Source organism: Ammospiza nelsoni, chromosome 8 (genome assembly GCF_027579445.1).
Source record: "Ammospiza nelsoni isolate bAmmNel1 chromosome 8, bAmmNel1.pri, whole genome shotgun sequence".
Lineage (NCBI taxonomy): Eukaryota > Metazoa > Chordata > Aves > Passeriformes > Passerellidae > Ammospiza > Ammospiza nelsoni.
The window spans coordinates 36,267,087-36,291,099 of record NC_080640.1 but is presented as its reverse complement, the minus strand read 5'-3'; positions in this window follow the sequence as shown (position 1 = coordinate 36,291,099).

Sequence of the window (24,013 nt, the reverse complement as noted above, 5' to 3'; positions counted from 1 at the left end):
CAGAAAGCTTTTCCACTCTGTCTGGCAAGGAAAACCTGCGGGAGCACAGAAAACATCTCCCATCGTGTTCTGGACGTTGCACGGACGTCTGCCAAGTGTTTGGCATGAAGGAAAGAAAAGTTGTCCAAAACAGCTTCCAATCGAATATTCATGTGATTGGAAACGTCAGGAAAGTGTAAGGTACTGTTTTCTATCAGTTGGCAAGCTGCGCACACAATCCCAGTGTTGTACAGCTTCCTTCTTCACCTTTCCGATGCTGCCGCTCTCTCCGGCTCCCGGAGCCGAAGAAGCGGCTTCTTCGCGCAAAGACGATTGTACCGCTCACAGTGCTCTCTTAGCGCCGCTTCTGCCGAAAGAAGCCCGGGAGCGGCTCTTAGCTCCGGAGAGCATCGTACCTTCGTCTTTAGCGTCTTTTGTGCTCTACATCCTAGCAGAAAGCTTTTCCACTCTGTCTGGCAAGGAAAACCTGCGGGAGCACAGAAAACATCTCCCATCGTGTTCTGGACGTTGACCCGAGATCTGCCAAGTGTTTGGCATGAAGGAAAGAAAAGTTGTCCAAAACAGCTTCCAATCGAATATTCATGTGATTGGAAACGTCAGGAAAGTGTAAGGTACTGTTTTCTATCAGTTGGCAAGCTGCGCACACAATCCCAGTGTTGTACAGCTTCCTTCTTCACCTTTCCGATGCTGCCGCTCTCTCCGGCTCCCGGAGCCGAAGAAGCGGCTTCTTCGCGCAAAGACGATTGTACCGCTCACAGTGCTCTCTTAGCGCCGCTTCTGCCGAAAGAAGCCCGGGAGCGGCTCTTAGCTCCGGAGAGCATCGTACCTTCGTCTTTAGCGTCTTTTGTGGTCTACATCCTAGCAGAAAGCTTTTCCACTCTGTCTGGCAAGGAAAACCTGCGGGAGCACAGAAAACATCTCCCATCGTTTTCTGGACGTTGCACGGAGGTCTGCCAAGTGTTTGACAAGAAGGAAAGAAAAGTTGTCCAAAACAGCTTCCAATCGAATATTCATGTGATTGGAAACGTCAGGAAAGTGTAAGGTACTGTTTTCTATCAGTTGGCAAGCTGCGCACACAATCCCAGTGTTGTACAGCTTCCTTCTTCACCTTTCCGATGCTGCCGCTCACTCCGGCTCCCGGAGCCGAAGAAGCGGCTTCTTCGCGCACAGACGATTGTACCGCTCACAGTGCTCTCTTAGCGCCGCTTCTGCCGAAAGAAGCCCGGGAGCGGCTCTTAGCTCCGGAGAGCATCGTACCTTCGTCTTTAGCGTCTTTTGTGGTCTACATCCTAGCAGAAAGCTTTTCCACTCTGTCTGGCAAGGAAAACCTGCGGGAGCACAGAAAACATCTCCCATCGTGTTCTGGACGTTGCACGGAGGTCTGCCAAGTGTTTGGCATGAAGGAAAGAAAAGTTGTCCAAAACAGCTTCCAATCGAATATTCATGTGATTGGAAACGTCAGGAAAGTGTAAGGTACTGTTTTCTATCAGTTGGCAAGCTGCGCACACAATCCCAGTGTTGTACAGCTTCCTTCTTCACCTTTCCGATGCTGCCGCTCTCTCCGGCTCCCGGAGCCGAAGAAGCGGCTTCTTCGCGCACAGACAATTGTACCGCTCACAGTGCTCTCTTAGCGCGGCTTCTGCCGAAAGAAGCCCGGGAGCGGCTCTTAGCTCCGGAGAGCATCGTACCTTCGTCTTTAGCGTCTTTTGTGGTCTACATCCTAGCAGAAAGCTTTTCCACTCTGTCTGGCAAGGAAAACCTGCGGGAGCACAGAAAACATCTCCCATCGTGTTCTGGACGTTGCACGGACGTCTGCCAAGTGTTTGGCATGAAGGAAAGAAAAGTTGTCCAAAACAGCTTCCAATCGAATATTCATGTGATTGGAAACGTCAGGAAAGTGTAAGGTACTGTTTTCTATCAGTTGGCAAGCTGCGCACACAATCCCAGTGTTGTACAGCTTCCTTCTTCACCTTTCCGATGCTGCCGCTCTCTCCGGCTCCCGGAGCCGAAGAAGCGGCTTCTTCGCGCACAGACGATTGTACCGCTCACAGTGCTCTCTTAGCGCCGCTTCTGCCGAAAGAAGCCCGGGAGCGGCTCTTAGCTCCGGAGAGCATCGTACCTTCGTCTTTAGCGTCTTTTGTGGTCTACATCCTAGCAGAAAGCTTTTCAACTCTGTCTGGCAAGGAAAACCTGCGGGAGCACAGAAAACATCTCCCATCGTGTTCTGGACGTTGCACGGAGGTCTGCCAAGTGTTTGACAAGAAGGAAAGAAAAGTTGTCCAAAACAGCTTCCAATCGAAGATTCATGTGATTGGAAACGTCAGGAAAGTGTAAGGTACTGTTTTCTATCAGTTGGCAAGCTGCGCACACAATCCCAGTGTTGTACAGCTTCCTTCTTCACCTTTCCGATGCTGCCGCTCTCTCCGGCTCCCGGAGCCGAAGAAGCGGCTTCTTCGCGCAAAGACGATTGTACCGCTCACAGTGCTCTCTTAGCGCCGCTTCTGCCGAAAGAAGCCCGGCAGCGGCTCTTAGCTCCGGAGAGCATCGTACCTTCGTCTTTAGCGTCTTTTGTGGTCTACATCCTAGCAGAAAGCTTTTCCACTCTGTCTGGCAAGGAAAACCTGCGGGAGCACAGAAAACATCTCCCATCGTCTTCTGGACGTTGCACGGAGGTCTGCCAAGTGTTTGACAAGAAGGAAAGTAAAGTTGTCCAAAACAGCTTCCAATCGAAGATTCATGTGATTGGAAACGTCAGGAAAATGTAAGGTACTGTTTTCTATCAGTTGGCAAGCTGCGCACACAATCCCAGTGTTGTACAGCTTCCTCCTTCACCTTTCCGATGCTGCCGCTCTCTCCGGCTCCCGGAGCCGAAGAAGCGGCTTCTTCGCGCATAGACGATGGTACTGCTCACAGTGCTCTCTTAGCGCCGCTTCTGCCGAAAGAAGCCCGGGAGCGGCTCTTAGCTCCGGAGAGCATCGTACCTTCGTCTTTAGCGTCTTTTGTGGTCTACATCCTAGCAGAAAGCTTTTCAACTCTGTCTGGCAAGGAAAACCTGCGGGAGCACAGAAAACATCTCCCATCGTGTTCTGGACGTTGCACGGAGGTCTGCCAAGTGTTTGACAAGAAGGAAAGAAAAGTTGTCCAAAACAGCTTCTTATCGAATATTCATGTGATTGGAAACGTCAGGAAAGTGTAAGGTTCTGTTTTCTATCAGTTGGCAAGCTGCGCACACAATCCCAGTGTTGTACAGCTTCCTTCTTCACCTTTCCGATGCTGCCGCTCTCTCCGGCTCCCGGAGCCGAAGAAGCGGCTTCTTCGCGCACAGACGATTGTACCGCTCACAGTGCTCTCTTAGCGCCGCTTCTGACGAAAGAAGCCCGGGAGCGGCTCTTAGCTCCGGAGAGCATCGTACCTTCGTCTTTAGCGTCTTTTGTGCTCTACATCCTAGCAGAAAGCTTTTCCACTCTGTCTGGCAAGGAAAACCTGCGGGAGCACAGAAAACATCTCCCATCGTGTTCTGGACGTTGACCCGAGATCTGCCAAGTGTTTGGCATGAAGGAAAGAAAAGTTGTCCAAAACAGCTTCCAATCGAATATTCATGTGATTGGAAACGTCAGGAAAGTGTAAGGTACTGTTTTCTATCAGTTGGCAAGCTGCGCACACAATCCCAGTGTTGTACAGCTTCCTTCTTCACCTTTCCGATGCTGCCGCTCTCTCCGGCTCCCGGAGCCGAAGAAGCGGCTTCTTCGCGCACAGACGATTGTACCGCTCACAGTGCTCTCTTAGCGCCGCTTCTGCCGAAAGAAGCCCGGGAGCGGCTCTTAGCTCCGGAGAGCATCGTACCTTCGTCTTTAGCGTCTTTTGTGGTCTACATCCTAGCAGAAAGCTTTTCCACTCTGTCTGGCAAGGAAAACCTGCGGGAGCACAGAAAACATCTCCCATCGTGTTCTGGACGTTGCACGGACGTCTGCCAAGTGTTTGGCATGAAGGAAAGAAAAGTTGTCCAAAACAGCTTCCAATCGAATATTCATGTGATTGGAAACGTCAGGAAAGTGTAAGGTACTGTTTTCTATCAGTTGGCAAGCTGCGCACACAATCCCAGTGTTGTACAGCTTCCTTCTTCACCTTTCCGATGCTGCCGCTCTCTCCGGCTCCCGGAGCCGAAGAAGCGGCTTCTTCGCGCAAAGACGATTGTACCGCTCACAGTGCTCTCTTAGCGCCGCTTCTGCCGAAAGAAGCCCGGGAGCGGCTCTTAGCTCCGGAGAGCATCGTACCTTCGTCTTTAGCGTCTTTTGTGCTCTACATCCTAGCAGAAAGCTTTTCCACTCTGTCTGGCAAGGAAAACCTGCGGGAGCACAGAAAACATCTCCCATCGTGTTCTGGACTTTGACCCGAGATCTGCCAAGTGTTTGGCATGAAGGAAAGAAAAGTTGTCCAAAACAGCTTCCAATCGAATATTCATGTGATTGGAAACGTCAGGAAAGTGTAAGGTACTGTTTTCTATCAGTTGGCAAGCTGCGCACACAATCCCAGTGTTGTACAGCTTCCTTCTTCACCTTTCCGATGCTGCCGCTCTCTCCGGCTCCCGGAGCCGAAGAAGCGGCTTCTTCGCGCAAAGACGATTGTACCGCTCACAGTGCTCTCTTAGCGCCGCTTCTGCCGAAAGAAGCCCGGGAGCGGCTCTTAGCTCCGGAGAGCATCGTACCTTCGTCTTTAGCGTCTTTTGTGCTCTACATCCTAGCAGAAAGCTTTTCCACTCTGTCTGGCAAGGAAAACCTGCGGGAGCACAGAAAACATCTCCCATCGTTTTCTGGACGTTGCACGGAGGTCTGCCAAGTGTTTGACAAGAAGGAAAGAAAAGTTGTCCAAAACAGCTTCCAATCGAATATTCATGTGATTGGAAACGTCAGGAAAGTGTAAGGTACTGTTTTCTATCAGTTGGCAAGCTGCGCACACAATCCCAGTGTTGTACAGCTTCCTTCTTCACCTTTCCGATGCTGCCGCTCACTCCGGCTCCCGGAGCCGAAGAAGCGGCTTCTTCGCGCACAGACGATTGTACCGCTCACAGTGCTCTCTTAGCGCCGCTTCTGCCGAAAGAAGCCCGGGAGCGGCTCTTAGCTCCGGAGAGCATCGTACCTTCGTCTTTAGCGTCTTTTGTGGTCTACATCCTAGCAGAAAGCTTTTCCACTCTGTCTGGCAAGGAAAACCTGCGGGAGCACAGAAAACATCTCCCATCGTGTTCTGGACGTTGCACGGACGTCTGCCAAGTGTTTGGCATGAAGGAAAGAAAAGTTGTCCAAAACAGCTTCCAATCGAATATTCATGTGATTGGAAACGTCAGGAAAGTGTAAGGTACTGTTTTCTATCAGTTGGCAAGCTGCGCACACAATCCCAGTGTTGTACAGCTTCCTTCTTCACCTTTCCGATGCTGCCGCTCTCTCCGGCTCCCGGAGCCGAAGAAGCGGCTTCTTCGCGCACAGACGATTGTACCGCTCACAGTGCTCTCTTAGCGCCGCTTCTGCCGAAAGAAGCCCGGGAGCGGCTCTTAGCTCCGGAGAGCATCGTACCTTCGTCTTTAGCGTCTTTTGTGGTCTACATCCTAGCAGAAAGCTTTTCAACTCTGTCTGGCAAGGAAAACCTGCGGGAGCACAGAAAACATCTCCCATCGTGTTCTGGACGTTGCACGGAGGTCTGCCAAGTGTTTGACAAGAAGGAAAGAAAAGTTGTCCAAAACAGCTTCCAATCGAAGATTCATGTGATTGGAAACGTCAGGAAAGTGTAAGGTACTGTTTTCTATCAGTTGGCAAGCTGCGCACACAATCCCAGTGTTGTACAGCTTCCTTCTTCACCTTTCCGATGCTGCCGCTCTCTCCGGCTCCCGGAGCCGAAGAAGCGGCTTCTTCGCGCAAAGACGATTGTACCGCTCACAGTGCTCTCTTAGCGCCGCTTCTGCCGAAAGAAGCCCGGCAGCGGCTCTTAGCTCCGGAGAGCATCGTACCTTCGTCTTTAGCGTCTTTTGTGGTCTACATCCTAGCAGAAAGCTTTTCCACTCTGTCTGGCAAGGAAAACCTGCGGGAGCACAGAAAACATCTCCCATCGTGTTCTGGACGTTGCACGGAGGTCTGCCAAGTGTTTGACAAGAAGGAAAGAAAAGTTGTCCAAAACAGCTTCTTATCGAATATTCATGTGATTGGAAACGTCAGGAAAATGTAAGGTACTGTTTTCTATCAGTTGGCAAGCTGCGCACACAATCCCAGTGTTGTACAGCTTCCTCCTTCACCTTTCCGATGCTGCCGCTCTCTCCGGCTCCCGGAGCCGAAGAAGCGGCTTCTTCGCGCATAGACGATGGTACTGCTCACAGTGCTCTCTTAGCGCCGCTTCTGCCGAAAGAAGCCCGGGAGCGGCTCTTAGCTCCGGAGAGCATCGTACCTTCGTCTTTAGCGTCTTTTGTGCTCTACATCCTAGCAGAAAGCTTTTCCACTCTGTCTGGCAAGGAAAACCTGCGGGAGCACAGAAAACATCTCCCATCGTGTTCTGGACGTTGCACGGACGTCTGCCAAATGTTTGGCATGAAGGAAAGAAAAGTTGTCCAAAACAGCTTCCAATCGAATATTCATGTGATTGGAAACGTCAGGAAAGTGTAAGGTACTGTTTTCTATCAGTTGGCAAGCTGCGCACACAATCCCAGTTTTGTACAGCTTCCTTCTTCCCCTTTCCGATGCTGCCGCTCACTCCGGCTCCCGGAGCCGAAGAAGCGGCTTCTTCGCGCAAAGACGATTGTACCGCTCACAGTGCTCTCCTTAACGCGGCTTCTGCCGAAAGAAGCCCGGGAGCGGCTCTTAGCTCCGGAGAGCATCGTACTTTCGTCTTTAGCGTCTTTTGTGGTCTACATCCTAGCAGAAAGCTTTTCCACTCTGTCTGGCAAGGAAAACCTGCGGGAGCACAGAAAACATCTCCCATCGTGTTCTGGACGTTGCACGGAGGTCTGCCAAGTGTTTGACAAGAACGAAAGAAAAGTTGTCCAAAACAGCTTCCAATCGAATATTCATGTGATTGGAAACGTCAGGAAAGTGTAAGGTACTGTTTTCTATCAGTTGGCAAGCTGCGCACACAATCCCAGTGTTGTACAGCTTCCTTCTTCACCTTTCCGATGCTGCCGCTCTCTCCGGCTCCCGGAGCCGAAGAAGCGGCTTCTTCGCGCAAAGACGATTGTACCGCTCACAGTGCTCTCTTAGCGCCGCTTCTGCCGAAAGAAGCCCGGCAGCGGCTCTTAGCTCCGGAGAGCATCGTACCTTCGTCTTTAGCGTCTTTTGTGCCCTACATCCTAGCAGAAAGCTTTTCCACTCTGTCTGGCAAGGAAAACCTGCGGGAGCACAGAAAACATCTCCCATTGTTTTCTGGACGTTGCACGGAGGTCTGCCAAGTGTTTGACAAGAAGGAAAGAAAAGTTGTCCAAAACAGCTTCCAATCGAATATTCATGTGATTGGAAACGTCAGGAAAGTGTAAGGTACTGTTTTCTATCAGTTGGCAAGCTGCGCACACAATCCCAGTGTTGTACAGCTTCCTTCTTCACCTTTCCGATGCTGCCGCTCTCTCCGGCTCCCGGAGCCGAAGAAGCGGCTTCTTCGCGCACAGACGATTGTACCGCTCACAGTGCTCTCTTAGCGCCGCTTCTGCCGAAAGAAGCCCGGGAGCGGCTCTTAGCTCCGGAGAGCATCGTACCTTCGTCTTTAGCGTCTTTTGTGGTCTACATCCTAGCAGAAAGCTTTTCCACTCTGTCTGGCAAGGAAAACCTGCGGGAGCACAGAAAACATCTCCCATCGTGTTCTGGACGTTGACCCGAGATCTGCCAAGTGTTTGGCATGAAGGAAAGAAAAGTTGTCCAAAACAGCTTCCAATCGAATATTCATGTGATTGGAAACGTCAGGAAAGTGTAAGGTACTGTTTTCTATCAGTTGGCAAGCTGCGCACACAATCCCAGTGTTGTACAGCTTCCTTCTTCACCTTTCCGATGCTGCCGCTCTCTCCGGCTCCCGGAGCCGAAGAAGCGGCTTCTTCGCGCACAGACGATTGTACCGCTCACAGTGCTCTCTTAGCGCCGCTTCTGCCGAAAGAAGCCCGGGAGCGGCTCTTAGCTCCGGAGAGCATCGTACCTTCGTCTTTAGCGTCTTTTGTGGTCTACATCCTAGCAGAAAGCTTTTCCACTCTGTCTGGCAAGGAAAACCTGCGGGAGCACAGAAAACATCTCCCATCGTGTTCTGGACGTTGCACGGACGTCTGCCAAGTGTTTGGCATGAAGGAAAGAAAAGTTGTCCAAAACAGCTTCCAATCGAATATTCATGTGATTGGAAACGTCAGGAAAGTGTAAGGTACTGTTTTCTATCAGTTGGCAAGCTGCGCACACAATCCCAGTGTTGTACAGCTTCCTTCTTCACCTTTCCGATGCTGCCGCTCTCTCCGGCTCCCGGAGCCGAAGAAGCGGCTTCTTCGCGCAAAGACGATTGTACCGCTCACAGTGCTCTCTTAGCGCCGCTTCTGCCGAAAGAAGCCCGGCAGCGGCTCTTAGCTCCGGAGAGCATCGTACCTTCGTCTTTAGCGTCTTTTGTGCTCTACATCCTAGCAGAAAGCTTTTCCACTCTGTCTGGCAAGGAAAACCTGCGGGAGCACAGAAAACATCTCCCATCGTGTTCTGGACTTTGCACGGAGGTCTGCCAAGTGTTTGACAAGAATGAAAGAAAAGTTGTCCAAAACAGCTTCCAATCGAATATTCATGTGATTGGAAATGTCAGGAAAGTGTAAGGTACTGTTTTCTATCAGTTGGCAAGCTGCGCACACAATCCCAGTGTTGTACAGCTTCCTTCTTCACCTTTCCGATGCTGCCGCTCTCTCCGGCTCCCGGAGCCGAAGAAGCGGCTTCTTCGCGCAAAGACGATTGTACCGCTCACAGTGCTCTCTTAGCGCCGCTTCTGCCGAAAGAAGCCCGGCAGCGGCTCTTAGCTCCGGAGAGCATCGTACCTTCGTCTTTAGCGTCTTTTGTGGTCTACATCCTAGCAGAAAGCTTTTCAACTCTGTCTGGCAAGGAAAACCTGCGGGAGCACAGAAAACATTTCCCATCGTGTTCTGGACCTTGCACGGACGTCTGCCAAGTGTTTGGCATGAAGGAAAGAAAAATTGTCCAAAACAGCTTCCAATCGAATATTCATGTGATTGGAAACGTCAGGAAAGTGTAAGGTACTGTTTTCTATCAGTTGGCAAGCTGCGCACACAATCCCAGTGTTGTCCAGCTTCCTTCTTCCCCTTTCCGATGCTGCCGCTCTCTCCGGCTCCCGGAGCGGAAGAAGCGGCTTCTTCGCGCAAAGACGATTGCACCGCTCACAGTGCTCTCCTTAACGCGGCTTCTGCCGAAAGAAGCCCGGGAGCGGCTCTTAGCTCCGGAGAGCATCGTACCTTCGTCTTTAGCGTCTTTTGTGGTCTACATCCTAGCAGAAAGCTTTTCCACTCTGTCTGGCAAGGAAAACCTGCGGGAGCACAGAAAACATCTCCCATCGTGTTCTGGACGTTGCACGGACGTCTGCCAAGTGTTTGGCATGAAGGAAAGAAAAGTTGTCCAAAACAGCTTCCAATCGAATATTCATGTGATTGGAAACGTCAGGAAAGTGTAAGGTACTGTTTTCTATCAGTTGGCAAGCTGCGCACACAATCCCAGTGTTGTACAGCTTCCTTCTTCACCTTTCCGATGTTGCCGCTCTCTCCGGCTCCCGGAGCCGAAGAAGCGGCTTCTTCGCGCAAAGACGATTGTACCGCTCACAGTGCTCTCTTAGCGCCGCTTCTGCCGAAAGAAGCCCGGCAGCGGCTCTTAGCTCCGGAGAGCATCGTACCTTCGTCTTTAGCGTCTTTTGTGGTCTACATCCTAGCAGAAAGCTTTTCCACTCTGTCTGGCAAGGAAAACCTGCGGGAGCACAGAAAACATCTCCCATCGTGTTCTGGACGTTGCACGGAGGTCTGCCAAGTGTTTGGCATGAAGGAAAGTAAAGTTGTCCAAAACAGCTTCCAATCGAATATTCATGTGATTGGAAACGTCAGGAAAGTGTAAGGTACTGTTTTCTATCAGTTGGCAAGCTGCGCACACAATCCCAGTGTTGTACAGCTTCCTTCTTCACCTTTCCGATGCTGCCGCTCTCTCCGGCTCCCGGAGCCGAAGAAGCGGCTTCTTCGCGCAAAGACGATTGTACCGCTCACAGTGCTCTCTTAGCGCCGCTTCTGCCGAAAGAAGCCCGGGAGCGGCTCTTAGCTCCGGAGAGCATCGTACCTTCGTCTTTAGCGTCTTTTGTGGTCTACATCCTAGCAGAAAGCTTTTCCACTCTGTCTGGCAAGGAAAACCTGCGGGAGCACAGAAAACATCTCCCATCGTGTTCTGGACGTTGCACGGACGTCTGCCAAGTGTTTGGCATGAAGGAAAGAAAAGTTGTCCAAAACAGCTTCCAATCGAATATTCATGTGATTGGAAACGTCAGGAAAGTGTAAGGTACTGTTTTCTATCAGTTGGCAAGCTGCGCACACAATCCCAGTGTTGTACAGCTTCCTTCTTCACCTTTCCGATGCTGCCGCTCTCTCCGGCTCCTGGAGCCGAAGAAGCGGCTTCTTCGCGCACAGACGATTGTACCGCTCACAGTGCTCTCTTAGCGCCGCTTCTGCCGAAAGAAGCCCGGGAGCGGCTCTTAGCTCCGGAGAGCATCGTACCTTCGTCTTTAGCGTCTTTTGTGGTCTACATCCTAGCAGAAAGCTTTTCCACTCTGTCTGGCAAGGAAAACCTGCGGGAGCACAGAAAACATCTCCCATCGTGTTCTGGACGTTGCACGGAGGTCTGCCAAGTGTTTGACAAGAAGGAAAGAAAAGTTGTCCAAAACAGCTTCCAATCGAAGATTCATGTGATTGGAAACGTCAGGAAAGTGTAAGGTACTGTTTTCTATCAGTTGGCAAGCTGCGCACACAATCCCAGTGTTGTACAGCTTCCTTCTTCCCCTTTCCGATGCTGCCGCTCACTCCGGCTCCCGGAGCCGAAGAAGCGGCTTCTTCGCGCAAAGACGATTGTACCGCTCACAGTGCTCTCCTTAACGCGGCTTCTGCCGAAAGAAGCCCGGGAGCGGCTCTTAGCTCCGGAGAGCATCGTACCTTCGTCTTTAGCGTCTTTTGTGGTCTACATCCTAGCAGAAAGCTTTTCCACTCTGTCTGGCAAGGAAAACCTGCGGGAGCACAGAAAACATCTCCCATCGTGTTCTGGACGTTGCACGGAGGTCTGGCAAGTGTTTGGCATGAAGGAAAGAAAAGTTGTCCAAAACAGCTTCCAATCGAATATTCATGTGATTGAAAACGTCAGGAAAGTGTAAGGTACTGTTTTCTATCAGTTGGCAAGCTGCGCACACAATCCCAGTGTTGTACAGCTTCCTTCTTCACCTTTCCGATGCTGCCGCTCTCTCCGGCTCCCGGAGCCGAAGAAGTGGCTTCTTCGCGCAAAGACGATTGTACCGCTCACAGTGCTCTCTTAGCGCGGCTTCTGCCGAAAGAAGCCCGGGAGCGGCTCTTAGCTCCGGAGAGCATCGTACCTTCGTCTTTAGCGTCTTTTGTGGTCTACATCCTAGCAGAAAGCTTTTCCACTCTGTCTGGCAAGGAAAACCTGCGGGAGCACAGAAAACATCTCCCATCGTGTTCTGGATGTTGCACGGAGGTCTGCCAAGTGTTTGACAAGAACGAAAGAAAAGTTGTCCAAAACAGCTTCCAATCGAATATTCATGTGATTGGAAACATCAGGAAAGTGTAAGGTACTGTTTTCTATCAGTTGGCAAGCTGCGCACACAATCCCAGTGTTGTACAGCTTCCTTCTTCACCTTTCCGATGCTGCCGCTCTCTCCGGCTCCCGGAGCCGAAGAAGCGGCTTCTTCTCGCAAAGACGATTCTATCGCTCACAGTGCTCTCTTAGCGCCGCTTCTGCCGAAAGAAGCCCGGGAGCGGCTCTTAGCTCCGGAGAGCATCGTACCTTCGTCTTTAGCGTCTTTTGTGCTCTACATCCTAGCAGAAAGCTTTTCCACTCTGTCTAGCAAGGAAAACCTGCGGGAGCACAGAAAACATCTCCCATCGTGTTCTGGACGTTGCACGGACGTCTGCCAAGTGTTTGGCATGAAGGAAAGAAAAGTTGTCCAAAACAGCTTCCAATCGAATATTCATGTGATTGGAAACGTCAGGAAAGTGTAAGGTACTGTTTTCTATCAGTTGGCAAGCTGCGCACACAATCCCAGTGTTGTACAGCTTCCTTCTTCACCTTTCCGATGCTGCCGCTCTCTCCGGCTCCCGGAGCCGAAGAAGCGGCTTCTTCGCGCACAGACGATTGTACCGCTCACAGTGCTCTCTTAGCGCCGCTTCTGCCGAAAGAAGCCCGGGAGCGGCTCTTAGCTCCGGAGAGCATCGTACCTTCGTCTTTAGCGTCTTTTGTGCCCTACATCCTAGCAGAAAGCTTTTCCACTCTGTCTGGCAAGGAAAACCTGCGGGAGCACAGAAAACATCTCCCATCGTGTTCTGGACGTTGCACGGAGGTCTGCCAAGTGTTTGACAAGAAGGAAAGAAAAGTTGTCCAAAACAGCTTCCAATCGAATATTCATGTGATTGGAAACGTCAGGAAAGTGGTAAGGTACTGTTTTCTATCAGTTGGCAAGCTGCGCACACAATCCCAGTGTTGTACAGCTTCCTTCTTCACCTTTCCGATGCTGCCGCTCTCTCTGGCTCCCGGAGCTGAAGAAGCGGCTTCTTCGCGCAAAGACGATTGTACCGCTCACAGTGCTCTCTTAGCGCCGCTTCTGCCGAAAGAAGCCCGGGAGCGGCTCTTAGCTCCGGAGAGCATCGTACCTTCGTCTTTAGCGTCTTTTGTGGTCTACATCCTAGCAGAAAGCTTTTCCACTCTGTCTGGCAAGGAAAACCTGCGGGAGCACAGAAAACATCTCCCATCGTGTTCTGGACGTTGCACGGAGGTCTGCCAAGTGTTTGACAAGAACGAAAGAAAAGTTGTCCAAAACAGCTTCCAATCGAATATTCATGTGATTGGAAACGTCAGGAAAGTGTAAGGTACTGTTTTCTATCAGTTGGCAAGCTGCGCACACAATCCCAGTGTTGTACAGCTTCCTTCTTCACCTTTCCGATGCTGCCGCTCTCTCTGGCTCCCGGAGCCGAAGAAGCGGCTTCTTCGCGCAAAGACGATTGTACCGCTCACAGTGCTCTCCTTAACGCGGCTTCTGCCGAAAGAAGCCCGGGAGCGGCTCTTAGCTCCGGAGAGCATCGTACCTTCGTCTTTAGCGTCATTTGTGGTCTACATCCTAGCAGAAAGCTTTTCCACTCTGTCTGGCAAGGAAAACCTGCGGGAGCACAGAAAACATCTCCCATCGTGTTCTGGACGTTGCACGGAGGTCTGCCAAGTGTTTGGCATGAAGGAAAGAAAAGTTGTCCAAAACAGCTTCCAATCGAATATTCATGTGATTAGAAACGTCAGGAAAGTGTAAGGTACTGTTTTCTATCAGTTGGCAAGCTGCGCACACAATCCCAGTGTTGTACAGCTTCCTTCTTCACCTTTCCGATGCTGCCGCTCTCTCCGGCTCCCGGAGCCGAAGAAGCGGCTTCTTCGCGCAAAGACGATTGTACCGCTCACAGTGCTCTCTTAGCGCCGCTTCTGCCGAAAGAAGCCCGGGAGCGGCTCTTAGCTCCGGAGAGCATCGTACCTTCGTCTTTAGCGTCTTTTGTGGTCTACATCCTAGCAGAAAGCTTTTCCACTCTGTCTGGCAAGGAAAACCTGCGGGAGCACAGAAAACATCTCCCATCGTGTTCTGGATGTTGCACGGAGATCTGCCAAGTGTTTGGCATGAAGGAAAGAAAAGTTGTCCAAAACAGCTTCCAATCGAATATTCATGTGATTGGAAACGTCAGGAAAGTGTAAGGTACTGTTTTCTATCAGTTTGCAAGCTGCGCACACAATCCCAGTGTTGTACAGCTTCCTTCTTCACCTTTCCGATGCTGCCGCTCTCTCCGGCTCCCGGAGCCGAAGAAGCGGCTTCTTCGCGCACAGATGATTGTACCGCTCACAGTGCTCTCTTAGCGCCGCTTCTGCCGAAAGAAGCCCGGGAGCGGCTCTTAGCTCCGGAGAGCATCGTACCTTCGTCTTTAGCGTCTTTTGTGGTCTACATCCTAGCAGAAAGCTTTTCCACTCTGTCTGGCAAGGAAAACCTGCGGGAGCACAGAAAACATCTCCCATCGTGTTCTGGACGTTGCACGGAGGTCTGCCAAGTGTTTGACAAGAAGGAAAGAAAAGTTGTCCAAAACAGCTTCCAATCGAAGATTCATGTGATTGGAAACATCAGGAAAGTGTAAGGTACTGTTTTCTATCAGTTGGCAAGCTGCGCACACAATCCCAGTGTTGTACAGCTTCCTTCTTCACCTTTCCGATGCTGCCGCTCTCTCCGGCTCCCGGAGCCGAAGAAGCGGCTTCTTCGCGCAAAGACGATTGTACCGCTCACAGTGCTCTCTTAGCGCCGCTTCTGCCGAAAGAAGCCCGGGAGCGGCTCTTAGCTCCGGAGAGCATCGTACCTTCGTCTTTAGCGTCTTTTGTGGTCTACATCCTAGCAGAAAGCTTTTCAACTCTGTCTGGCAAGGAAAACCTGCGGGAGCACAGAAAACATCTCCCATCGTGTTCTGGACGTTGCACGGAGGTCTGCCAAGTGTTTGACAAGAACGAAAGAAAAGTTGTCCAAAACAGCTACTTATCGAATATTCATGTGATTGGAAACGTCAGGAAAGTGTAAGGTACTGTTTTCTATCAGTTGGCAAGCTGCGCACACAATCCCAGTGTTGTACAGCTTCCTTCTTCACCTTTCCGATGCTGCCGCTCTCTCCGGCTCCCGGAGCCGAAGAAGCGGCTTCTTCGCGCATAGACGATTGTACCGCTCACAGTGCTCTCCTTAACGCGGCTTCTGCCGAAAGAAGCCCGGGAGCGGCTCTTAGCTCCGGAGAGCATCGTACCTTCGTCTTTAGCGTCTTTTGTGGTCTACATCCTAGCAGAAAGCTTTTCCACTCTGTCTGGCAAGGAAAACCTGCGGGAGCACAGAAAACATCTCCCATCGTGTTCTGGACGTTGCACGGACGTCTGCCAAGTGTTTGACAAGAAGGAAAAAAAAGTTGTCCAAAACAGCTTCCAATCGAATATTCATGTGATTGGAAAGGTCAGGAAAGTGTAAGGTACTGTTTTCTATCAGTTGGCAAGCTGCGCACACAATCCCAGTGTGTACAGCTTCCTTCTTCACCTTTCCGATGCTGCCGCTCTCTCCGGCTCCCGGAGCCGAAGAAGCGGCTTCTTCGCGCAAAGACGATTGTACCGCTCACAGTGCTCTCTTAGCGCCGCTTCTGCCGAAAGAAGCCCGGGAGCGGCTCTTAGCTCTGGAGAGCATCGTACCTTCGTCTCTAGCGTCTTTTGTGCTCTACATCCTAGCAGAAAGCTTTTCCACTCTGTCTGGCAAGGAAAACCTGCGGGAGCACAGAAAACATCTCCCATCGTGTTCTGGACGTTGCACGGACGTCTGCCAAGTGTTTGGCATGAAGGAAAGAAAAGTTGTCCAAAACAGCTTCCAATCGAATATTCATGTGATTGGAAACGTCAGGAAAGTGTAAGGTACTGTTTTCTATCAGTTGGCAAGCTGCGCACACAATCCCAGTGTTGCACAGCTTCCTTCTTCACCTTTCCGATGCTGCCGCTCTCTCCGGCTCCCGGAGCCGAAGAAGCGGCTTCTTCGCGCAAAGACGATTGTACCGGTCACGGGGCTCTCTTAGCGCCGCTTCTGCCGAAAGAAGCCCGGGAGCGGCTCTTAGCTCCGGAGAGCATCGTACCTTCGTCTTTAGCGTCTTTTGTGGTCTACATCCTAGCAGAAAGCTTTTCCACTCTGTCTGGCAAGGAAAACCTGCGGGAGCACAGAAAACATCTCCCATCGTGTTCTGGACCTTGCACGGACGTCTGCCAAGTATTTGGCATGAAGGAAAGAAAAGTTGTCCAAAACAGCTTCCAATCAAATATTCATGTGATTGGAAACGTCAGGAAAGTGTAAGGTACTGTTTTCTATCAGTTGGCAAGCTGCGCACACAATCCTAGTGTTGTACAGCTTCCTTCTTCACCTTTCCGATGCTGCCGCTCTCTCCGGCTCTCGGAGCCGAAGAAGCGGCTTCTTCGCTCAAAGACGATTGTACCGCTCACAGTGCTCTCCTTAACGCGGCTTCTGCCGAAAGAAGCCCGGGAGCGGCTCTTAGCTCCGGAGAGCATCGTACCTTCGTCTTTAGCGTCTTTTGTGGTCTACATCCTAGCAGAAAGCTTTTCCACTCTGTCTAGCAAGGAAAACCTGCGGGAGCACAGAAAACATCTCCCATCGTGTTCTGGACGTTGCACGGAGGTCTGCCAAGTGTTTGGCATGAAGGAAAGAAAAGTTGTCCAAAACAGCTTCCAATCGAATATTCATGTGATTGGAAACGTCAGGAAAGTGTAAGGTACTGTTTTCTATCAGTTGGCAAGCTGCGCACACAATCCCAGTGTTGTACAGCTTCCTTCTTCACCTTTCCGATGCTGCCGCTCTCTCCGGCTCCCGGAGCCGAAGAAGCGGCTTCTTCGCGCAAAGACGATTGTACCGCTCACAGGGCTCTCTTAGCGCCGCTTCTGCCGAAAGAAGCCCGGGAGCGGCTCTTAGCTCCGGAGAGCATCGTACCTTCGTCTTTAGCGTCTTTTGTGGTCTACATCCTAGCAGAAAGCTTTTCCACTCTGTCTGGCAAGGAAAACCTGCGGGAGCACAGAAAACATCTCCCATCGTGTTCTGGACGTTGCACGGAGGTCTGCCAAGTGTTTGACAAGAAGGAAAGAAAAGTTGTCCAAAACAGCTTCCAATCGAATATTCATGTGATTGGAAACGTCAGGAAAGTGTAAGGTACTGTTTTCTATCAGTTGGCAAGCTGCGCACACAATCCCAGTGTTGTACAGCTTCCTTCTTCACCTTTCCGATGCTGCCGCTCTCTCTGGCTCCCGGAGCCGAAGAAGCGGCTTCTTCGCGCAAAGACGATTGTACCGCTCACAGTGCTCTCCTTAACGCGGCTTCTGCCGAAAGAAGCCCGGGAGCGGCTCTTAGCTCCGGAGAGCATCGTACCTTCGTCTTTAGCGTCTTTTGTGGTCTACATCCTAGCAGAAAGCTTTTCCACTCTGTCTGGCAAGGAAAACCTGCGGGAGCACAGAAAACATCTCCCATCGTGTTCTGGACGTTGCACGGAGGTCTGCCAAGTGTTTGACAAGAACGAAAGAAAAGTTGTCCAAAACAGCTTCCAATCGAATATTCATGTGATTGGAAAGGTCAGGAAAGTGTAAGGTACTGTTTTCTATCAGTTGGCAAGCTGCGCACACAATCCCAGTGTGTACAGCTTCCTTCTTCACCTTTCCGATGCTGCCGCTCTCTCCGGCTCCCGGAGCCGAAGAAGCGGCTTCTTCGCGCAAAGACGATTGTACCGCTCACAGTGCTCTCTTAGCGCCGCTTCTGCCGAAAGAAGCCCGGGAGCGGCTCTTAGCTCCGGAGAGCATCGTACCTTCGTCTTTAGCGTCTTTTGTGGTCTACATCCTAGCAGAAAGCTTTTCCACTCTGTCTGGCAAGGAAAACCTGCGGGAGCACAGAAAACATCTCCCATCGTGTTCTGGACGTTGCACGGAGGTCTGCCAAGTGTTTGGCATGAAGGAAAGAAAAGTTGTCCAAAACAGCTTCCAATCGAATATTCATGTGATTAGAAACGTCAGGAAAGTGTAAGGTACTGTTTTCTATCAGTTGGCAAGCTGCGCACACAATCCCAGTGTTGTACAGCTTCCTTCTTCACCTTTCCGATGCTGCCGCTCTCTCCGGCTCCCGGAGCCGAAGAAGCGGCTTCTTCGCGCAAAGACGATTGTACCGCTCACAGTGCTCTCTTAGCGCCGCTTCTGCCGAAAGAAGCCCGGGAGCGGCTCTTAGCTCCGGAGAGCATCGTACCTTCGTCTTTAGCGTCTTTTGTGGTCTACATCCTAGCAGAAAGCTTTTCCACTCTGTCTGGCAAGGAAAACCTGCGGGAGCACAGAAAACATCTCCCATCGTGTTCTGGATGTTGCACGGAGATCTGCCAAGTGTTTGGCATGAAGGAAAGAAAAGTTGTCCAAAACAGCTTCCAATCGAATATTCATGTGATTGGAAACGTCAGGAAAGTGTAAGGTACTGTTTTCTATCAGTTTGCAAGCTGCGCACACAATCCCAGTGTTGTACAGCTTCCTTCTTCACCTTTCCGATGCTGCCGCTCTCTCCGGCTCCCGGAGCCGAAGAAGCGGCTTCTTCGCGCACAGATGATTGTACCGCTCACAGTGCTCTCTTAGCGCCGCTTCTGCCGAAAGAAGCCCGGGAGCGGCTCTTAGCTCCGGAGAGCATCGTACCTTCGTCTTTAGCGTCTTTTGTGGTCTACATCCTAGCAGAAAGCTTTTCAACTCTGTCTGGCAAGGAAAACCTGCGGGAGCACAGAAAACATCTCCCATCGTGTTCTGGACGTTGCACGGAGGTCTGCCAAGTGTTTGACAAGAAGGAAAGAAAAGTTGTCCAAAACAGCTTCCAATCGAAGATTCATGTGATTGGAAACATCAGGAAAGTGTAAGGTACTGTTTTCTATCAGTTGGCAAGCTGCGCACACAATCCCAGTGTTGTACAGCTTCCTTCTTCACCTTTCCGATGCTGCCGCTCTCTCCGGCTCCCGGAGCCGAAGAAGCGGCTTCTTCGCGCAAAGACGATTGTACCGCTCACAGTGCTCTCTTAGCGCCGCTTCTGCCGAAAGAAGCCCGGGAGCGGCTCTTAGCTCCGGAGAGCATCGTACCTTCGTCTTTAGCGTCTTTTGTGGTCTACATCCTAGCAGAAAGCTTTTCAACTCTGTCTGGCAAGGAAAACCTGCGGGAGCACAGAAAACATCTCCCATCGTGTTCTGGACGTTGCACGGAGGTCTGCCAAGTGTTTGACAAGAACGAAAGAAAAGTTGTCCAAAACAGCTACTTATCGAATATTCATGTGATTGGAAACGTCAGGAAAGTGTAAGGTACTGTTTTCTATCAGTTGGCAAGCTGCGCACACAATCCCAGTGTTGTACAGCTTCCTTCTTCACCTTTCCGATGCTGCCGCTCTCTCCGGCTCCCGGAGCCGAAGAAGCGGCTTCTTCGCGCATAGACGATTGTACCGCTCACAGTGCTCTCCTTAACGCGGCTTCTGCCGAAAGAAGCCCGGGAGCGGCTCTTAGCTCCGGAGAGCATCGTACCTTCGTCTTTAGCGTCTTTTGTGGTCTACATCCTAGCAGAAAGCTTTTCCACTCTGTCTGGCAAGGAAAACCTGCGGGAGCACAGAAAACATCTCCCATCGTGTTCTGGACGTTGCACGGACGTCTGCCAAGTGTTTGACAAGAAGGAAAAAAAAGTTGTCCAAAACAGCTTCCAATCGAATATTCATGTGATTGGAAAGGTCAGGAAAGTGTAAGGTACTGTTTTCTATCAGTTGGCAAGCTGCGCACACAATCCCAGTGTGTACAGCTTCCTTCTTCACCTTTCCGATGCTGCTGCTCTCTCCGGCTCCCGGAGCCGAAGAAGCGGCTTCTTCGCGCAAAGACGATTGTACCGCTCACAGTGCTCTCTTAGCGCCGCTTCTGCCGAAAGAAGCCCGGGAGCGGCTCTTAGCTCCGGAGAGCATCGTACCTTCGTCTTTAGCGTCTTTTGTGCTCTACATCCTAGCAGAAAGCTTTTCCACTCTGTCTGGCAAGGAAAACCTGCGGGAGCACAGAAAACATCTCCCATCGTGTTCTGGACGTTGCACGGACGTCTGCCAAGTGTTTGGCATGAAGGAAAGAAAAGTTGTCCAAAACAGCTTCCAATCGAATATTCATGTGATTGGAAACGTCAGGAAAGTGTAAGGTACTGTTTTCTATCAGTTGGCAAGCTGCGCACACAATCCCAGTGTTGCACAGCTTCCTTCTTCACCTTTCCGATGCTGCCGCTCTCTCCGGCTCCCGGAGCCGAAGAAGCGGCTTCTTCGCGCAAAGACGATTGTACCGGTCACGGGGCTCTCTTAGCGCCGCTTCTGCCGAAAGAAGCCCGGGAGCGGCTCTTAGCTCCGGAGAGCATCGTACCTTCGTCTTTAGCGTCTTTTGTGGTCTACATCCTAGCAGAAAGCTTTTCCACTCTGTCTGGCAAGGAAAACCTGCGGGAGCACAGAAAACATCTCCCATCGTGTTCTGGACCTTGCACGGACGTCTGCCAAGTATTTGGCATGAAGGAAAGAAAAGTTGTCCAAAACAGCTTCCAATCAAATATTCATGTGATTGAAAACGTCAGGAAAGTGTAAGGTACTGTTTTCTATCAGTTGGCAAGCTGCGCACACAATCCTAGTGTTGTACAGCTTCCTTCTTCACCTTTCCGATGCTGCCGCTCTCTCCGGCTCTCGGAGCCGAAGAAGCGGCTTCTTCGCTCAAAGACGATTGTACCGCTCACAGTGCTCTCCTTAACGCGGCTTCTGCCGAAAGAAGCCCGGGAGCGGCTCTTAGCTCCGGAGAGCATCGTACCTTCGTCTTTAGCGTCTTTTGTGGTCTACATCCTAGCAGAAAGCTTTTCCACTCTGTCTAGCAAGGAAAACCTGCGGGAGCACAGAAAACATCTCCCATCGTGTTCTGGACGTTGCACGGAGGTCTGCCAAGTGTTTGGCATGAAGGAAAGAAAAGTTGTCCAAAACAGCTTCCAATCGAATATTCATGTGATTGGAAACGTCAGGAAAGTGTAAGGTACTGTTTTCTATCAGTTGGCAAGCTGCGCACACAATCCCAGTGTTGTACAGCTTCCTTCTTCACCTTTCCGATGCTGCCGCTCTCTCCGGCTCCCGGAGCCGAAGAAGCGGCTTCTTCGCGCAAAGACGATTGTACCGCTCACAGGGCTCTCTTAGCGCCGCTTCTGCCGAAAGAAGCCCGGGAGCGGCTCTTAGCTCCGGAGAGCATCGTACCTTCGTCTTTAGCGTCTTTTGTGGTCTACATCCTAGCAGAAAGCTTTTCCACTCTGTCTGGCAAGGAAAACCTGCGGGAGCACAGAAAACATCTCCCATCGTGTTCTGGACGTTGCACGGAGGTCTGCCAAGTGTTTGACAAGAAGGAAAGAAAAGTTGTCCAAAACAGCTTCCAATCGAATATTCATGTGATTGGAAACGTCAGGAAAGTGTAAGGTACTGTTTTCTATCAGTTGGCAAGCTGCGCACACAATCCCAGTGTTGTACAGCTTCCTTCTTCACCTTTCCGATGCTGCCGCTCTCTCTGGCTCCCGGAGCCGAAGAAGCGGCTTCTTCGCGCAAAGACGATTGTACCGCTCACAGTGCTCTCCTTAACGCGGCTTCTGCCGAAAGAAGCCCGGGAGCGGCTCTTAGCTCCGGAGAGCATCGTACCTTCGTCTTTAGCGTCTTTTGTGGTCTACATCCTAGCAGAAAGCTTTTCCACTCTGTCTGGCAAGGAAAACCTGCGGGAGCACAGAAAACATCTCCCATCGTGTTCTGGACGTTGCACGGACGTCTGCCAAGTATTTGGCATGAAGGAAAGAAAAGTTGTCCAAAACAGCTTCCAATCAAATATTCATGTGATTGAAAACGTCAGGAAAGTGTAAGGTACTGTTTTCTATCAGTTGGCAAGCTGCGCACACAATCCTAGTGTTGTACAGCTTCCTTCTTCACCTTTCCGATGCTGCCGCTCTCTCCGGCTCTCGGAGCCGAAGAAGCGGCTTCTTCGCTCAAAGACGATTGTACCGCTCACAGTGCTCTCCTTAACGCGGCTTCTGCCGAAAGAAGCCCGGGAGCGGCTCTTAGCTCCGGAGAGCATCGTACCTTCGTCTTTAGCGTCTTTTGTGGTCTACATCCTAGCAGAAAGCTTTTCCACTCTGTCTAGCAAGGAAAACCTGCGGGAGCACAGAAAACATCTCCCATCGTGTTCTGGACGTTGCACGGAGGTCTGCCAAGTGTTTGGCATGAAGGAAAGAAAAGTTGTCCAAAACAGCTTCCAATCGAATATTCATGTGATTGGAAACGTCAGGAAAGTGTAAGGTACTGTTTTCTATCAGTTGGCAAGCTGCGCACACAATCCCAGTGTTGTACAGCTTCCTTCTTCACCTTTCCGATGCTGCCGCTCTCTCCGGCTCCCGGAGCCGAAGAAGCGGCTTCTTCGCGCAAAGACGATTGTACCGCTCACAGGGCTCTCTTAGCGCCGCTTCTGCCGAAAGAAGCCCGGGAGCGGCTCTTAGCTCCGGAGAGCATCGTACCTTCGTCTTTAGCGTCTTTTGTGGTCTACATCCTAGCAGAAAGCTTTTCCACTCTGTCTGGCAAGGAAAACCTGCGGGAGCACAGAAAACATCTCCCATCGTGTTCTGGACGTTGCACGGAGGTCTGCCAAGTGTTTGACAAGAAGGAAAGAAAAGTTGTCCAAAACAGCTTCCAATCGAATATTCATGTGATTGGAAACGTCAGGAAAGTGTAAGGTACTGTTTTCTATCAGTTGGCAAGCTGCGCACACAATCCCAGTGTTGTACAGCTTCCTTCTTCACCTTTCCGATGCTGCCGCTCTCTCTGGCTCCCGGAGCCGAAGAAGCGGCTTCTTCGCGCAAAGACGATTGTACCGCTCACAGTGCTCTCCTTAACGCGGCTTCTGCCGAAAGAAGCCCGGGAGCGGCTCTTAGCTCCGGAGAGCATCGTACCTTCGTCTTTAGCGTCTTTTGTGGTCTACATCCTAGCAGAAAGCTTTTCCACTCTGTCTGGCAAGGAAAACCTGCGGGAGCACAGAAAACATCTCCCATCGTGTTCTGGATGTTGCACGGAGATCTGCCAAGTGTTTGGCATGAAGGAAAGAAAAGTTGTCCAAAACAGCTTCCAATCGAATATTCATGTGATTGGAAACGTCAGGAAAGTGTAAGGTACTGTTTTCTATCAGTTTGCAAGCTGCGCACACAATCCCAGTGTTGTACAGCTTCCTTCTTCACCTTTCCGATGCTGCCGCTCTCTCCGGCTCCCGGAGCCGAAGAAGCGGCTTCTTCGCGCACAGTTGATTGTACCGCTCACAGTGCTCTCTTAGCGCCGCTTCTGCCGAAAGAAGCCCGGGAGCGGCTCTTAGCTCCGGAGAGCATCGTACCTTCGTCTTTAGCGTCTTTTGTGGTCTACATTCTAGCAGAAAGCTTTTCAACTCTGTCTGGCAAGGAAAACCTGCGGGAGCACAGAAAACATCTCCCATCGTCTTCTGGACGTTGCACGGAGGTCTGCCAAGTGTTTGACAAGAAGGAAAGAAAAGTTGTCCAAAACAGCTTCCAATCGAAGATTCATGTGATTGGAAACATCAGGAAAGTGTAAGGTACTGTTTTCTATCAGTTGGCAAGCTGCGCACACAATCCCAGTGTTGTACAGCTTCCTTCTTCACCTTTCCGATGCTGCCGCTCTCTCCGGCTCCCGGAGCCGAAGAAGCGGCTTCTTCGCGCAAAGACGATTGTACCGCTCACAGTGCTCTCTTAGCGCCGCTTCTGCCGAAAGAAGCCCGGGAGCGGCTCTTAGCTCCGGAGAGCATCGTACCTTCGTCTTTAGCGTCTTTTGTGGTCTACATCCTAGCAGAAAGCTTTTCCACTCTGTCTGGCAAGGAAAACCTGCGGGAGCACAGAAAACATCTCCCATCGTGTTCTGGACGTTGCACGGAGGTCTGCCAAGTGTTTGACAAGAACGAAAGAAAAGTTGTCCAAAACAGCTTCCAATCGAATATTCATGTGATTGGAAAGGTCAGGAAAGTGTAAGGTACTGTTTTCTATCAGTTGGCAAGCTGCGCACACAATCCCAGTGTGTACAGCTTCCTTCTTCACCTTTCCGATGCTGCCGCTCTCTCCGGCTCCCGGAGCCGAAGAAGCGGCTTCTT